General features: G+C 39.0%; 1 protein-coding gene and 1 pseudogene across 4 annotated transcripts in view; both read left to right on the top strand.

The window, feature by feature from the left end:
- MKL2 (MKL1/myocardin like 2) overlaps positions 1-17725 on the top strand; it is a 207436-nt gene that overhangs the window by 149868 nt on the left and 39843 nt on the right. The gene's annotated exons all lie outside the window — the stretch shown is intronic.
- On the top strand, positions 11180-11973 carry LOC103257699 (annotated as a pseudogene).

Here is a 17725-nt window from a genome sequence, read left to right as displayed (position 1 = left end):
TTTATGTTATGGAGACAGCTTCTTTCCTTAAACCTCATGAACCAACAACCTCTGCCAGCTTCAAATGTTTCTTCTGCATCTTTCTCACCTCTCTCAACCTTCATAGACTTGAAGAGGTTTAGGGCCTTGCTCTGGATTGGACTTTGGCTTATGGGAATGTTAAGACTGGCTTGATTGTCTATGCCAATCACTAAAACTTTCTCCGTGTCAGCCAAAGGCTGTTTGGTTTTCTTATCATTCATATGTTTACTGGAGTAACACTTTTAATTTCCTTCAGGAACTTTTCCTTTGTATTCATAACTTGACTAATTGTCTAGTCCAAAAGGTCTAGCTTTTGGCCTGTCTTGGCTTTTGATATGCCGTCCTCACTAAGCTTAGTGATTTCTAGCTTTTTCTTTTCTTTTATTTTAGTTGGAGTCGCACTCTGTTGCCTAGGCTGGAGTGCAGTGGCACAGTACAATGGCACAGTTTACACAGCCTCAACCTCTTGGCTCAGGTGATTCTTCTCCCTCAGCCTCCTGGGTAGTTGGAACTATAGGCATATGCCCTGATAATTTTTTACTGTTTTTGTGGAGATGAGGTCTGTCACTGTTGCCCAGGCTGGTCTTGAACTCCTGGGCTCAAGTGATCCTCTCACCTTGGCCTCCCAAAGTGCTGGAATTACAGGTGTAAGCCACCATGCCTGGCCTCTCATTTCTAGCTTTTATTTACAGTGAGCGACATATGTTGCTTCCTTTGACTTGAACACTGAGAGGTCATTTTAGGGTTATTAATCAGCCTAATTTCAACATTGTATCTCAGAATAGGAAGGCCTGAGAAAAGGGAGAGAAAACTGGGAACAGCTAGTCGGTGGAGCAGTCAGAACATACATAATATTTGTTGGTTAAAGTTTGCCATCTTATATGGCCACGATTTGTGGCACCCCAAAACAATTACAATAGTAACATCAAACATCACCAATCACATTACCGTAACAGATATATTAATCATGAGAAAGTTTTAAATACAACAAGAATTACCCAAATGTGACACCGAGACACAAAGTGAGCACGTGCTGTTAGAAAAATGGCACCGGTAGCCATGCTTTACTTGTCAATAAATACATATTGATATCCTTTTTAATGTCTGCATAGTATTTGCTTGAACTGATAACCTTATCTCATTTAACCATTTTCTTATTGTTGATTATCTAGAGTTGTTGCCTGTTTTTCACTCTCTTACTTATATAATAAGTCTCCTATTGTATTCTCACAAACTGGCTACACACTAATTTTTTATACATATATTGTTGGGCACTTACCTGATTATTGTTTTGGAAAAATTACCAGGATGTTGAAATGAACTCATTAGGCAAATGGTAGACACTTAACTGACTTCCAGGAAGGTAATACAGATTTCCAGTGTATTATCTTTACCACAAGTAGGTAATATCAATACCTTAAACCTTGGAGAATTGGATGTTTTAATTGACTTTTTTATCATTGGTGAGATTAAATTCATTTGTTTAGCAAATATTTACTGAGTACCTATTATGTTTTGGATTACACTGGGAAGTGAGAATCTAGTGTGTACAAAGAAATTTAACATTTTTTAAGACAATTGCTTTGGAAATTGAGATGTCTTATTTTTTAATGGGTGTTCATGTTTCTTTTGGTTTTCTAAGAATTCCTATGCTACACATAATTTTTTTGTCTCTCTCCTTATGGCATTTTTGCCTTACTAAAATTTTAATGGTGTTTTGTTATTTTAAAGTCAAAACTATTGAACTACATAATGGGAATGGTCAAGCTCAGTAGAAAATGTTCTTGTTAAGACTGGCATCATAGAATTTTTGAGTTGGAAAGGAACTTAGCAATTTTAGGAATTTGTGCTTTAACCCTTACAAAAGAGGCAACCTAGGTACACAGAGGTCTGGAAGTTTGAGGATTTAAAATGTTTGCATATTTTCTTTACAGTATTGTATTTCATTCATGAACCTTTATTTGTTAGGAGCTGTCTCTTTCAGTATGATTTTCTTCATTGCATTTATCCGTGATCTGAAATACATTAATTTGTTTTTTGTCTCTATGTCTTCAACTAAAATGTGGGCCTATGCAGAGATGGACTTTGGCTCTTAGAGGACAAGAGCTACTTTAGAGAGAGTGTGTATGTATCTCCAACATCTGGACAAGGTTTGGTATGGAAAAGGTGCTCAATCAACCCTGAATCAAATTGAGCACCATGAGTGTAGACTAACACTTGTAGTGCTTGTAGAAGTCATTGAAGTTTCTGTTCTCCATCCATTTGAAAGCAGAGCCTCAACTAGGCACAGTGGCTCTTGCCTGTAGTCCCAGCACTTTGAGAGGCCCAGGTGGGAGGATTGCTTGAGCCCAGGAGTTCATGACCAGCCTAGGCGACATAGAAAGACCTAGTCTCTACAAAAATTTTAAAAATAAGCTGAACGTAGTGGCATACACCTTTAGTCCCGCTACTTAGGAGGCTGAGGTTGAAGGATCTGAGCCCAGCAGGTTGAGGCTGCAGTGAGCCATGATCATGCCACTACACTTCACTTCAGCCTGAGTGAGACTCTGACTCAGAAAAAAAAAAAGAAAATAGTGTCTCTACAGCTTGGACTCGGCAGAGGTAGTGTAGGTGACTACAGTTCAGATTGTCCTGTCCAAGTTCACGGCGCAGGAGTAACTGTGGGCCCTCAGCTTTGTTGGACCCTGGCCTGGAAGGAGGATGAGGTCAGTGAGTGGCCCCCAGTCTGAGGTCTGAGAGTCAGTAAACAGTCCTCTATCTGAGGTCTGACCAGGCAGAAAGGGAGAGCAGGGAAGACCATCCCCTACTGTGTTCTCATATTGGCTGCATCCTGGTTTTGAGCTTTAAAAATAGGGTAAAAAAGACTGTCGAGCATGCAGGTAAATACCACTAAAAAACAGTCTTACTTATCCTTGTGGGTTATTTGTTCTCTGCTTCCGAGTAGGTTAGGATGTCAAACAGCTATTAGCATGGCTTTTTAGTTACACAGAATTTTTGCCCCCAACCATCTACCTGTTAATGGCTTCCTGACAGTTTCATGGAAGATTATCATTTTCCTTTTCCCTGTATTGCTTATACTTTTTTTCTTACTCTTAAAACTTGGCTTCCAGATAAGCTTATAAGGGAGCAACTTTAACCAGAGACTGTCCCACTCGGGGGCTAACATTCCAGAATTCCTTGAAGGGAAATAGGAATAGCAGTGTTTCTTGAAGACTAGATATGGTTTGTGTATTGCCAGTCTAACACGTACTGAGCCTTGGGTCACTTGTGGGTTTAGGCATTAGTTTTTATAATGCCACTTCCAGTGCTACTACAGTACTAGTTCTGCCTGCCACGTGCTGACCATTAACAATTTGCCTTTTATCTGTCAACAAGGCCAATGGGAAAAGACCCACTTTACAGAATGCTGACCATCTCTACTTATATATTCAAGAAGAACCTTACATTCAGGGATGGCTCCACTGTAGCTTCACCTGTTAGATTGTTTTTGTCCTATATGCCTTTAGACATCTTTAAGTTATGTGTCTTCCATAAAATTTTCTTGTATTTGTGAGTAAGGAGTCTAAGAGAGATTCTTATTATATAATGTAATTAAAAGTATATATGCTATTTTGATGTCAAAGAAAGATAATCCTTAAGTAGGATGGTAAATATGTTGTAGATATTTCGTTTTGTTTTCATTTTTATTAACTACAAAGGCAAACTTTATGATGCTGAATCTCAATACTCAAGACAAGTCGTTTATGTTGCTATTTTATTATCTTTGCTTTATAAGGACTATTTAATATTCTTTGGGATTTTTGTGTCATCTAGAAGGGATAGTTAGGTTTTGTTCTGACAAATTTTATACTTTATTTTCACTGTTATTCGGTGTTTGTTTACAGAATTTGTCCAGGCATCTCACTTGATGTATATAAAATAGATTTGTTTACCTAAATATAATTACTTTCACACTGTAGCTCAAGGGGAAGGAACCCTAATACATTACTTCTCATTGGGTATCAAGCTCCTAGAGGGAAGGGATGTCTCCTTTTATCTTAGTAATCCCATACTAAACACACAGGTCCAACACACAGCAAGTATTTATTGATTTAATGAATGAGAGACCATGGAAATTTATCTCTGCAATTTATTTTTCCTGCTTTAGAATTATCATCATATCCTCCCAAAGATGAGTGTTATCACTGCTTATTAAAATAGTCCCTATAAAGCAAAGATAATAAAAGAGCAACATAAACGTCTTGTTTTGGGTGATTTTGAAATTCTTAATTTTTAATCTTGAAAACAGAAACTTGGTGTAAGAGTTTGATGGTAAATTTAGTTACCATAGACCACTCCCCACATTGGCTGTAGTGAAGTACTAGTGTGTTTTTTTAATTTCCAGTGCATGTGAACCAATCCTCTTACAAAGTACAGTAAAAGTGGTGGGGTAACATCAGATTGAGCACCATGATTGTAGACTGACACTTTTAGTGCTTGTAGCTTGACTTTCTATACTTGTCATGTCACAGGCAGACAACAAAGGTTCACACACCAGCCTTTAATAGTTCTGTCATGCATGACTTTCACTTCACTTGTTTACCTGAGCTAGATTTTTTCATGTGTCGATTAGTCATCATTTTGTGCTGCATGTTAACCCAATGCTTTAAACATCTTTCTAATTTCCCTGCTTAAGTGTTTTTTATTCTTGACCTAATATAAAGCTCAAGGCCAGTGCAGAAATTTATTTTAGGTTCCTTAAAAGTTATATTTATAGATAATTAGTTAAGAGAAAATTGTGCTTAAGATTTTTTTATGCCTTGCTTTATTCTAAAATGTCTTATGACGTATAGTCTCCTTCATTTTTTTCAGAACACATAGATACCAGAGGACTAAGTCCTACAGAGAAGTATTCAAATATGAGAAACATTGTCTACAAATGTAATAATAATAATAATAATAATAATAAAAACATCTAGGTGGAGAACAGATTTTTTTTCAGGCACTGCTCTTCAATCCCATGACTAGAATGCCAGTGACTTTTCAGCATAAAAAATTATTCTTTGAAATATGTGTTTATGTGATCATAAAAGACTAAAACTGTTTATCCTTGGATATTTCTCTTGTCTTTTCAATTCTGATCAAAGTACAATGGGAAAAGAACTTACCAAAATATTAGTGGGACACACATCATATATTGGAACTCAGTTTATTTATACTTAAACAACCCTTGAACAATGGAAAGCTGTAGGAAATTAAGAACAGCTAGCCATATGTAAGTCCAAGAGCTGTTACACTGCTCATTTTGCTCTGAAGACTCTTTTCTCTCAGTGATTTCTTAAGCCTTTTAGTTAATCATGTATTATAAACATCCAGATATTTAACTGTAAGCAAGTTCTGACAAGATTTGTGTTCATTTTCAAAGCTTAGTAGTGCTAAAAGGAACCTTGTTGGTCAGCTACTCTGTGTATTTCTAGGAAGACAAGCTTAGGAGACTTTGATAAACTATTTTCTCATTGTATCAAGTAACTTTTGGGTACATGGTCTTTTGCCAAATAATATAGAAACCTTGGGTTGAAGCTAAAAAAAGTATGAGCAAGGTCTAATTGGGAAACCATATTCATGTATGTTAAATAATCCATATTCAACTAACTTTTATTATAAATACTTGTCAAGAAATGTCTGAATAGGGCAAAGACATCACCTCTAATTTTTGTTGTTACCCCTTTAATTATGCAACTTATATGCCAAGAGGACTTTTCCAAGCCCCTTGTCCTGAGACATGGGGTGCAGCTGGAAAGGCAACTGCCCCCTTGTCCATCGTGCACCGTATGTTCGTAGGAAACCTGGTGCTAAATCATTCATAGATGACCTGCTTCTGGGTTGGGGTTTCATATGTAGCAGAACAGCTCCCTTGCTGTGATCTATTACAAGTCAGCCCTCAACGCAAGGGTGTGTTAAAAAAAAAAAAAGAAGAAGAAAGGCAGCCTTTGCCACATTTAGCATTTAGATTTTAAATTAGTTTCCAGCCTTAACTGTAAAATTGTGTTCCATTCTAATTCATAACTCATTTTCCCTGTGACTAACAGTAAGTGCCTAAAACAGTATGTTATATAGAAACAACCTTGCCTATTTATTTGTCAATATAAATGTTTATTGTATGTAATTGAGATGATGATAAAAATGGCCAACATTTGCAGACCACTTACATATATTACCTGGGACAGATGTCCTGAAAAAGGGGCATCTGTCTGAATCACACAGGGTTTGAAATAACAACCTTGTTCTCATCAGGCTAAGTTTGAGATTCTTTTTCTTTTTTTAAAAATTTATTTGTTTATTATAAAGATGTGGGGTACAATTCAGGGTTAGGTATACAAACATTGATCATGCAGGTACCCTTGTTGATGAGGTATGCCCCTCATTTCCCTAGCAGTATCCCCCAACTGCCAGTCCCACCCCCCCCGGACAGTTTTCCCCTACTGCCAATCACTTTCTTAAAGCATTATAATTGTTCAAGGTCACCATATGAGTAAGAACATATGGAACTCAGTTCTTTGTTTCTGTGATAAATCACTGAGTATGATTGACTCCAAATCCATCCAATTTGCTGCAAAGTCCATATATTTGTCCTTCTTTATGGCTGCTTAATATTCCATTGTGTATATGTACCACATTTTTTTTATCCAGTCCAGCTTCGATGGGCAGCACGGTTGGTTCCATATTTTTGCCATTGTGAATAGAGCTACAACAAACATACGTGTGCAGGTGTCTTTTTTGTAGAATGATTTGAGTTCCTCTGGGTGTATTCCCAATAGGGGAATTGCTGGGTCATATGGAAGGTCAATTTCTAGTTCTTTCAGAAATTGCCACACTATCTTCCAAAGAGGTTGTACTAGTCTGCATTCCCACCAGCAGTGTAGAAGTGTTCCTTTTTCTCCACATCCTCACCAGCATCTGTTGTTGTTTGTTTTATTAATGATGGCCATTCTTACAGGGGTTAAGTGGTATCTCAGTGTGGTTTTGATTTGCATTTCTCTGATGATGAGTGAGGCTGAGCACTTTTTCATGCATCTGTTGGCTGCCCATATATCTTCTTTTGAGAAGTGTCTATTCATGTCTTTTGCCCACTTTTTAAGGGGCTGTTTGTTTTTTTCCTTTCAGCACATTTGAGTTCCTTGTAGATCTTAGATGTTAGGCCTTTGTCAGATAATATAGTTGGCAAATATTTTTTCCCATTCTGTGGTCTGTCTTCCTGCTCTCTTGATGGTTTCTTTGGCTTTGCAGAAGCTTGTCAGTTTAATGAGGTCCCACTTGTCTATCTTATCTCTTATGATCTGGGCACTTAGGGTTTTGATCAGGAATCAGTTGCCAATTCCAACTTGTATAAGAGTGTCTCCTGCATTTTCTAAGGTTCTTAACAGTTTGAGGTTTTACGTTTAGGTCTTTGATCCATTTAGAGTTGTGTATGGTGATAGGTAGGGGTCCTGTTTCAATCTTCTGCATGTATTCAGCCAGTTTTCCCAGCACCATTTACTGAATAGGTTCTCCTCTCCCCAGTGGTTGTTGTTGAAGGCTTTGTCAAAGATGAGTTGGTTGAGGAATTGAGGCTTTGCTTCCGGAATCTCTATCCTGTTCCATTGGTCTGTGTGCCTGTTCTTGTACAAATACCAGGCTGTTTTGATTACTGTAGCCTCATAGTAAAGTTTGAAGTCTGGAAGTGTGATACCTCCTGCTTTGTTTCTTTTGCTAAGGATTGTTTTGGCTATTCATGGTCGTTTATGTTTCCATATAAATTTCTGTGTTGTCATTTCCAGGCCTGAGAAGAATGATGTTGGTAACTTAATGGGTATTGCATTGAATCTGTAGATTGCCTTTGGTAGGATGGACATCTTAATGATGTTGATTCTTCCTATCCCTGAGTATGGGATATTATTCCATTTGTTTGTGTCTTCTTGGATTTCTTTGAGCAGTGTTTTGTAGTACTCATTGTAAAGGTCTTTCATTTCTCTGGTTAGGAAGATGCTGAGGTATTTCATCTTTTTGGTGGCTATTGTGAATGACATTGTACCTTTTATTTGGTTCTCTGCCTTCTTGTTGTTGGTGTAGAGAAATGCAACTGTCTTTTGCACATTTATTTTGTACCCGGAGCCCTTCCCAAAGTCCTTCATTAGTACAAGCAGGGTTTTGACAGACTCTCTTAGATTTTCAAGGCATAGTTAGCAAAGAGGGATAACTTGACTTCCTCTTTTCCTATTTGGATACCCCTGATGTCCTTCTCTTGTCTAATTGCCTGAGCTAGGACTTCCAACACAATATTAAACGAGGGGTGAGAGTGGACAACCTTGTCTTGTTCCAGTTTTCAGGGGAAATGGTTCTAGTTTCTGACCATTTAGCAATATGCTAGTTGTGGGTTTGTCATAGATGGCACTTACTATTTTGAGGTATGTTCCTTCTATACCTAGATGTTTGAGGGTTTTTATCAAGAAGCGATGCTGGAAGAAAAGCTTTTTCTGCATCTAATGAGATAATCGTGTGGTTCTTGCTTTTACATCTGTTGATGTATTTAATGACATTTATGGTCTTGTGAATGTTGAACCAGCCCTGCATCCTGGGGATGAAGCCTACTTGGTCATGGTGGATGATATTTGAGTTCTCTTTCTTTGTTGCATCTTTACCCTCTTTGGGCATCAGTGTAAATTAGCTTCGTAAAATGATTTGGGGAGAATTCCATCTTTCTCAATTTTCCTGGAATACTTTCAATAGGATTGGTATCAACTCCTCCTTGTATGTTTTGTAGAATTATGCTGGAAAGCCATCCAGTACAGGGCTTTTTTTTGTAGGTAGTTTTCGTATGACAGAGTCAATTTCCTGGGTTGTTATGGGCCTATTTAGTGTCTCAGTGTCTTCTTGTTTTAACCTGGGAGGTTGTGTGATGTCAGAAAGTCCTCCATTTCATCTAGGTTTTGAGATTCTTCTTAAGATTATTTGCCAACATGTCATCCCATTGTCATCCTATTAAGACTCATAGTGATAACTATTATGTGTGTTACTTAAAAGGAACATAACATTTCCTTCACTCATACAGCATACTCAAGTATCATAACTCAGTTACTGAAGTGAATAATAGTAATTCTGATACTTAGTATTCTTCCACATTCTGATCCATAGTGATTACTTTGTCTGACTTGTGAACTAACATGGTCACACCAAACTTGTAATAGACATTCCACATGATTTTGGAGAATATAATAATACATGACCACTTTATAAAGTAGCCTGTATTTAAAATAAGGTAGACATTGCCTCTGAAGTTTCTAAAGTGAATCCACTGTGTTTTTATGTTCCGTCTATGAAATTACCACTAAAACTGATAGATTCGTTAATGATTAGAGTAGTTTGGTGATACTCTGACTAATCACCCTTTTCCTCTGTTGCATTATTTTAATTGTAGTAGTATTGGTTATAATGGAACTATTAAAAATTAGGTGGCTCAAGCCTGTAAATCCCAGCACTTTGGGAAGCTGAGGCAAGAGGATTGCCTGAGCTCAAGGGTTCAAGACCAGCCTGGACAAGTTGGTGAGACGTTGTCTCTACAATAAATCAAAAAATAAGCCGGGCATGGTAGCACACGCCTGTAGTTCCAGCTACTTGGAAGACTTAGGCGGAAGACTGCCTGAGCCCAGCAGGTTGAGGCTGTGGTGGCTGTGAGTGTGCCACTGCACTCCAGGCTGGATGACAGAGTGAAACTCCAACACAAAAACAAAAAAAATTAGAAGTACTAAATAAATAGACTCACACATTTTTGAGATTGTATACATGTATTCACCTACTTAACACTGTCTCACAAGTGATAGAAAATCTCATTGTAAAAGATAACCGACATCTACAAGATGGTGGAATAGGAAGTTCCCAGTCTCTCATTCCCTCCCAGAAACATTAAATAAACTACAGGCTGACTAAAATAACTTTCAGATCTCTGGAAACCAGTCAGAGATCTACACCAGTCAGGCAAATGCCCAATCAAGAAAAAAGCACATTCAGAAAGGAAATTTTATAGTTTTAACTCACCCCCCTTCACCCATCCCTTCCCTCAGCACGGCACAGTTGGGAGGAAGCAGCCCAGTCCCTTCCCTCAGGATGGATAAAAACAGACCAAAACTTGCATGCAATAGTCTGGCCTCTCACCTGACTCAAAATTAACAGCAGATGGTTTCAACCTCATCAGAAGATGCTGAAGGAGTAATAAAAGTAGCAGGAGCCATGGTGCATGAAAACCACAGAGGGACTTTACACCTGCTGGCACATGGGGCAAGAGGTAACAGGCAGGGGAATACCGTAGACTAAGACCCTGAGAAGAAACTAGGGGAGATTTTTTTTTTAATTAAAATACAAAAAAGTAGCCATGTATATGTAGAAAAGAATTTTTTTAAACGCATACAGTCCCAGACAGGACACATGCTCACAAATGCCCTGAGAAGAGTTTAAGCCTCCATCCAGGACTGATGCTAAGACTCAGGAGCCCACAAATTAGGATTTTCCACACATCTCTGCAAAAACTAGGAGAGGTTACTGTTTTCACACACCCAATTTTCAATAAATGATACCAAGAAACAAGCCAAGCATAGTGACTCACACCTGTGGTCTCAGCTACTTGAGGGATTGAGCTAGGAGGATTGCTTGAGCCCAAGATTTTAAGTCTAGACCAGGGAACATAACGATATCCTGTCTCTTTAAAAAAGCAAAGAAAAGAAACAGAGAAATACAATCATTCAAAGGAACAAAATAAATCTCTAGAAGCTGTCTCAGGAGAAACATACATCAGACTTATTAGACAAATACTTTAAAATAATGGTCTTAAATATACTCAAAGAGCTAAAAGAAGACATGAACAAAGAACTAAAGGAAATCGGGAAAACAGTACATGAAGAAACTGAGAATGCCAGCACTGGTAGAAATGAAAAACCAAACAAATTTTGGAACTGAAAATATAACTGAATTGAAGGCAGACTCAAAACAGGCAAAAGAAAGAATCAGTGAACCTGAAGACATGATTTGAAATTGAGTCTGAGGACAAAAAATGAAGAAAAGTAAACAGACCAAGAAATTTATGGGAGACCGCTAAATAGATCAGTGTATTCATTATGGGAGTTGTAGAAGAAGAAGAGCAAGGTCTCCGGCACGTCAGTGCAGGGAGATGAGGGCCGCAGTGGCTGCCAGCGTGAGACTGAACCAGGGGCCTGCGGGCTCCCAGAGTGGCTGCCTCCTCCTCCCGTGGAGCCCCGCTCTGGTGGTGCCAGGGGCTTGGCTGTTGCGGCTCCCGGGCAGCGGGGCCGTGCAGGCTGCAAGTCCTGAGCGGGCCAGCTGGACCGAGGCACTGCTGGTGGCCAAGCAGCCTGCCAGCGCCGTGGTGGCCCTCTTCATGGATTCACTCGATAACCCTGTGCGCTGTGTACTGCCTCAAGGACTGCAACAAGGCCAAGCCACCGGCCGTGTGCCTGGGCCGTGTAATCAACCTGCAGGTAGTGCCATGTGCGAGTACCCAAGGAGCTCCTGAAATACCTGTTGCCAGGACCAGTGATCCTAGTGATGGAACTCTTGGAGGAGCTCAACAAGGACCTGAACCCCTTTACTCTCCTTGTAGGCATCCAGATTCCAAATCATGCCTTTATGCAAGACTTAGCCCAGATGTTTGGGGGACCTCTTGCTCTCGTTAGTGCCAACCTCAGCTCCCAGGGCAGATCTCTCAATGTTAAGGAGTTCCAAGACCTCTGGTCTCACTTGTCCTTAGTCACTGATGGGTGACCAGTCGGGGTTGGTCAAATCCCTGAGTGTCGCCTTGGCTCGACTGTGGTTGACTTATCTGTGCCTGGAAAGTCTGGCATCATTCGTCCAGGCTGTGCTCTGGAAAGTACTACAGCTGTCCTCCAACAGAAATATGGGCTGCTCTCTTCACATGCATCCTGCTCATGAAACTCAGGGAGGGAAGGCCCAACGACTGGTGCTGTATACTGTGTGTCTGTCCGCTGGTGACTGGCAAGGTCTCATCAGAGGCCACTGAAACTAGTCACTGGCCTAGCTCTTTAGGCAATATGTCTTTCTGAGCACTGTAGACTAAGCCCCAGAACCTGCTGGTTTAGCCTCAGCCTTGGGGAGAAGCTAGTATTTATTATTTATAATTTCATATATTGGCCAAAAGCTGAATGGAGAGGCTGAGAACATTTCTAGGGTGGCATTATTTTGATAAGTTTCTTCTCTCTTTTTTTAAATTGAAAAATAGTTTAATAACAGATTTAGAATCTGGTGGGTGATGGCACATAAGGCTCAAGCTAGCTATAAGTGCTGGTGCTGTTTAAAAAGTATCAGATAACCAAAGGCATGGGTTGGGTTCCTGAAGCTGGAACCAGATTAGGATAAAGACTGTTGAACCACAGGCCAAAGACTATTTCCTATGAACCAGTAGGGCTAGTGGTGCAGTGTGTTGTAACTGCCTGGTGCAGAGAGTAATGAGCAGTGAGAAGTCTATCAGTGAGCAGTGAGAAGTCTACTCAGTTGGGGTGGATCTGAGTTAAAACATGTTTTTTAGGGTTTTGCTAGAGAGGGAAAAGGGGGATGGATATTGGAAAATTAACCTTTACTATCCTTTTCATCCAGTAACCTTTTCCTTATTTATTCATAAAATGATATAGTTAATCATACCCATGTACCTGTAATACCATCATTTAAATCCAGTGTTGCTCAGCAGCCTAATGTCTTTATTCATGTGTGTTCCAAGGAATACCAAGTGTCAAACATAATTGCTTTTGGACATTTGGACTATTTTTCTTTAATATAAAAAATGCTGCTATTAAACATATTTGCAAATGAAAAAAAGAAAAGAAGAGCAAGAGAAAGGGGCAGAGACATTAATTGAAGAAAATCACAAATGTAAGGCTGGGCACAGTGGCTCACATCTGTATTCTCAACACTTTGGGAAGACAAGGCAGAAGGATTGCTTAAGCCTGGGAGTTTGAGACCAACCTGGGCAACATAGCAAGACTGTCTTTACAAAAAATTTTAAAATTATTCAGGCATGGTGGCGTGCACCTGTAGTCCCTGCTACTTGGGAGGCTGAGGTAGGAGGATTGCTGGAGCCCAGGAGTTCAAGGCTGCCGTGAGCCATGATCATACCACAGATCTCCAGCCTCAGTGACAGAGCAAGACCCTGTCTCTGAAAAATAATTAAAATAAAATAAATAAATCTTGTGAGGAAAGATATGGATATACACATATAGTTATGTTTTACTTGACATCGAGGATACATTATTAGAAAAGCATTGTTAGGCAGTTTCGTTGTTGCGAAATATCTTAGAGCATACTTACACAAACTTATGTGATTTCACCTACTACACACCTAGGCTATGTAGGTGTGGCTTATTGCTCCTAGGCTAAACTTATGGGATCACCATCACATATGCAGTCTGTTGTTGACCAAAATGTCATTATGCAATGCATAACTGTACAAGAAGCTCAACAAACTCCAAAGAGTACAAAGCCCAAAGAGACCCACATCATAATAAAGCTGTCTAAAGTAAAAGCAAAGAGATAATCTGAAAAGCAGCAAGAGAAAAGTGACCGATTACATACTAGGGAACTCAATAAGACTACAAGTGGATTTTTCAGCAGAAACCTTGTAGATCAGAAAGCAATGGGATAAAATATATTTAAAGTGCTAAAAGAAGAATATGTCAACTAAAAATGGTATATCCAGCGAAACTGTCCTTCAAAAATGAAGGAGAAATTGAAACATTTCCAGACAACAAAAGCTGAAGGCTTATTACCTCTAGTCCTGCCTTATAAGAAATGCTAAAGGGAGTCCTTCAATTTGAAATGTAAAGATGCTAGGCAGTAACTCAATATGAAAACATAAAGTTCTTTGATAAATATAATATGCGGACAAATATAAAAAAGAATTGTTGTAATTTTAGTTTGTAACTGCACTTAGTTTTCTACAAGACTTAAGTTCATGCATATGGTCCCAGCACTTTGGGAGGTCAAGACAGGATTACTCGAGTCAATAAGTTCTAGACCAACCTAGGCAGCATAGTGCGACCACATCTCAACAAAAAAAATCAAAAAATTATCTGGATGTGGTGGCATGCGTCTATAGTCCTAGCTACTTGGGAGACTGAGGCAGAAGGGCATGAGCCCAGGAGGTCAAGGCTACAGTGAGCCATGATTATGCTGTTGTACTCCATCCTAGGTGACAGAGTAAGACTCCAACTCTAAATAAATAAATAAATAATGCATAAAAAATTATAAATGTATGTTAATGTCTATACAGTATATAAATTTGTAATCTATGACATCAATAATGGGGTAGAGATATAATATAGCATTTTTGCATATGAATGAAGTTGGTGTCAGTATAAGGTAGAATGTAATAACTCTAGGATGTTATTTGTAATTCCCATAATAATCACAAAGAAAAATATCCAGAGGATGTACATTTTCCACAGTGAGCAGGCATATGCAAATCTACCCATAAAGACTGAGAGAGCTGAGAGATCAAAACAGAAGCCAAAAATAAATACTTAATAAGAACTTACAATCAGAAGCAGTGTCTCAGGCAGCCACAAACAGTGGACTCCTGCACCTGCCCTCCAGAAAATATTTATATAGCAAGTTTTAGGGTAAAACCTGCAGCTGGTCACATCTTCAGACTTTCTTGCCAATATTTGTGACAATTGCATCTTTATGAGCGGTTATCTATGCTACACACGTTGTTCAAAGACCTTACTGCAGAACATGTGAGTGTGTGGGAGTCAGCCACTGGTCATCATGACAGTTTTGTGTCAAGATGGCATCACTCTTGCTATGCAACAGGCAGCTTTCCTACAACACAAAAGGAGAGGAGAAGGGAATGAAAACAAGTCACTACAAAAAAAAGGCAAACACACACATGAATGGAAAGATATCCTGTCTTCATGTAAGATTTGATATTATTAGTATGTCAGTACTGCCCGAAGCAATCTACAGATTTAATACAATCCCTATCAGAATTCCACAGGTGATTTTTGTAAAAATAGAAAAATCTCAAGGGACCCTGAGAAAACAATATTTGATTTAAAACAACAAAGTTAGAATTTCAAAACTTTCTACAAAGCTACAGTAATCAAAGCAGTGTAATACTGGCATAAAGACAGACATGCTAAATAATAGAATAGGACAGAGAGCCAAAAATAAGCCCTCAGTGAGTATATGGTCAACTGATCTTTGACAGAGGTGCCCAGACCATCCAATGGAGAAAGAACAGACTGTTCTACAATTGGTACTGGGAAAACTTTTTTTTATTTTTTATGTTTTTGAGTTGGAGTCTCACTCTGTCGCCCAGACTGGAGTACAGTGGCCACTCCCGGCCACCGCAGCCTCGACCTGCTGGGCTCCGGCGATCCTTCCGCCTCAGCCTTCCAAGTAGCCAGAATTACAGGCACGCGCTACCACGCCCGGCTAATTTTTGATTTATTGTAGAGATGAGGTCTCGGCTGCCCAGGTGGGTCTCGAACCTGCGGGTTCAGGCAATCCACTCACCTCAGCCTTCCAAAGGCGCGGGATTACAGGCTGAGCCACCGAGCCCGGCTGGTACTGGGAAAACTTGATGTCTGTGTGCAAAAGATAAAAATTGGACCTAGCATCATACATAAAAGTTAACTTAAAATGGACAAAGACCTAAATGTAATAGCTAAAACTATACAACTCTTAGAAGAGAACATAGGGGAAAGCTTCATGACATTGAATTGGTTTCTTGAATATAACACAAGACAAAGAAAAATATAGATAACTAGATTTCATCAAAATAAAAAAAAATGTGCAGCCGGGCTTGGTGGCTCAACCTGTAATCCCACGCTTTGGGAGGCTGAGGTGAGTGGATTACCTGAGCCCATGGGTTCTTGACCCGCCTGGGCAACTTGACGAGACCTCATCTCTACAATAAATAAAATAATTAGCTGGGCATGGTAGCGCGTGCATGTAGTTCCAGCTACTGGGAAGGCTGAAGCGGAAGGATCGCCAGAACCCAGCTGGTTGAGGCTGCAGTGGCCGGGAGTGTGCCACTGCACTCCAGTCTGGGCTACAGAGTGAGACTCCAACTCAAAAAAAAAAAAATGTGCACCAGAAAACATTATCAATGGAGTAAAGAGCAAACCAGAAAATGGGAGGAAAATGTTTGCAAATCATATATCTGAAAAGGATTTGCTATGGCTTGGATGTTTGTCCTCTATAAACCTCATGTTGAAATTTGATCCTCATTGTTGGGGTTGGGGCCTAATGGGAGATGTCTGAATCATGACAGGGGATGGGGGGGGCAGATCCCTCAGGAATGCCCTATCTTGGGGGTGAGTTCTCAGTCAATATATATATAATTGTGAAAGCAACCTAAATGTCTACTGACAGATGAATGGATAAACAAAATGTGTTATATATGTAAATGAAATATTGAGCCTTTAAAAAGGAAGGAAATTCTGCAATATGCTACATCATGGATGAAAATTGAACATTATGCTAAATGAAATAAGCTAAACACAAAAGAAATATGCTGTATGAGTCTCCTTATATGAGATACTTGTAGTTAAAATCATAGAGACAGCAAATAGAATGGTGGTTGCTAGAGGCCAAGGGGAAGGGAAATGGTGAGATGTTGTTTAATGGGTATAGAATTTCATTTGGGAACATGAGAAAGTCTGGAGATGCTGATAGTGGTGGTTGCAGAACAATGGAAATATGCTTAATGCCATATACTTAAAATGGTTAAAATGATAGGTTTTGTGTTCTGTATACCTTATGATAATTTTAAAATGTACTTATTTAAGCAGGTATACATGCAAATCCTCACTACCAATCAGATAATCAAGTACCATCTGAATATCCACTAGATTTTGTGCCAAGAAATGAATTCACTTTCAGTGTTTTAGAGCATTGTTCTAAAAATGAAAAGCTTATATATTACAGAAACAAATGAACAATGCAAGATGATACAATGCTAGAATTTTACATAAAATATTCATCTATTAAACATATAGTACATGTCTTTGGTTTGTATTCAACTCTATCGTTCCTTTTATTTGTTTGGGGATTAGAATATGGAAACAATATTTTAAAAGTGATTACACTTTGAATTTCTTATTTGCATATTGCCACCTTAATTTAAAACTCTGCTGCATCCTAAATTTAAAATATATTTATTGTAGATTTAAAATCTACAATTTAAAAAACCATTGTTTTTAAATATCTAGTGTCTATTCTTCAAGACTGTATAAAGAAATGCTAATAAGTAAGATAAACTTACCTGAGAACAACAACTGATTCTTGACAAGTACACTGTGTTCCTCAGAAGGAACTAGTGCAGACACCTGAAATGATATAGAACTTAATCAGCTTGCTTTTTTATTTTTTTATTATGGCAGAAATTTCCTGTAGCAATTTCTAGTAAGAGAAATGTCCAGTCTTTAAGACTGAAAATTGCTTCTTTTGATTTTTTTTTTTTTTTTTTTTTTTTTGATTTGGAGTCTCACTCTGTCACCTAGACTGGAGTGCAGTGGCTGCTCCCGGCCACTGCAGCCTCGACCTGCTGGGCTCCGACAATCCTTCTGCCTCAGCCTTCCAAGTTGCTGGAACTACAGGCGCATGCTACCACACCCAGCTAATTTTTTTTATTTATTGTGGAGATGAGGTCTCGCTAAGTTACGGG

Source organism: Carlito syrichta, unplaced genomic scaffold (assembly GCF_000164805.1).
Source record: "Carlito syrichta isolate Samal-C Ts95f unplaced genomic scaffold, Tarsius_syrichta-2.0.1 Scaffold301845, whole genome shotgun sequence".
Taxonomy (NCBI): Eukaryota; Metazoa; Chordata; class Mammalia; order Primates; family Tarsiidae; genus Carlito; species Carlito syrichta.
The sequence above is the reverse complement of the archived record's forward strand: the minus strand, read 5'-3'. Positions and strand labels throughout refer to the sequence as shown.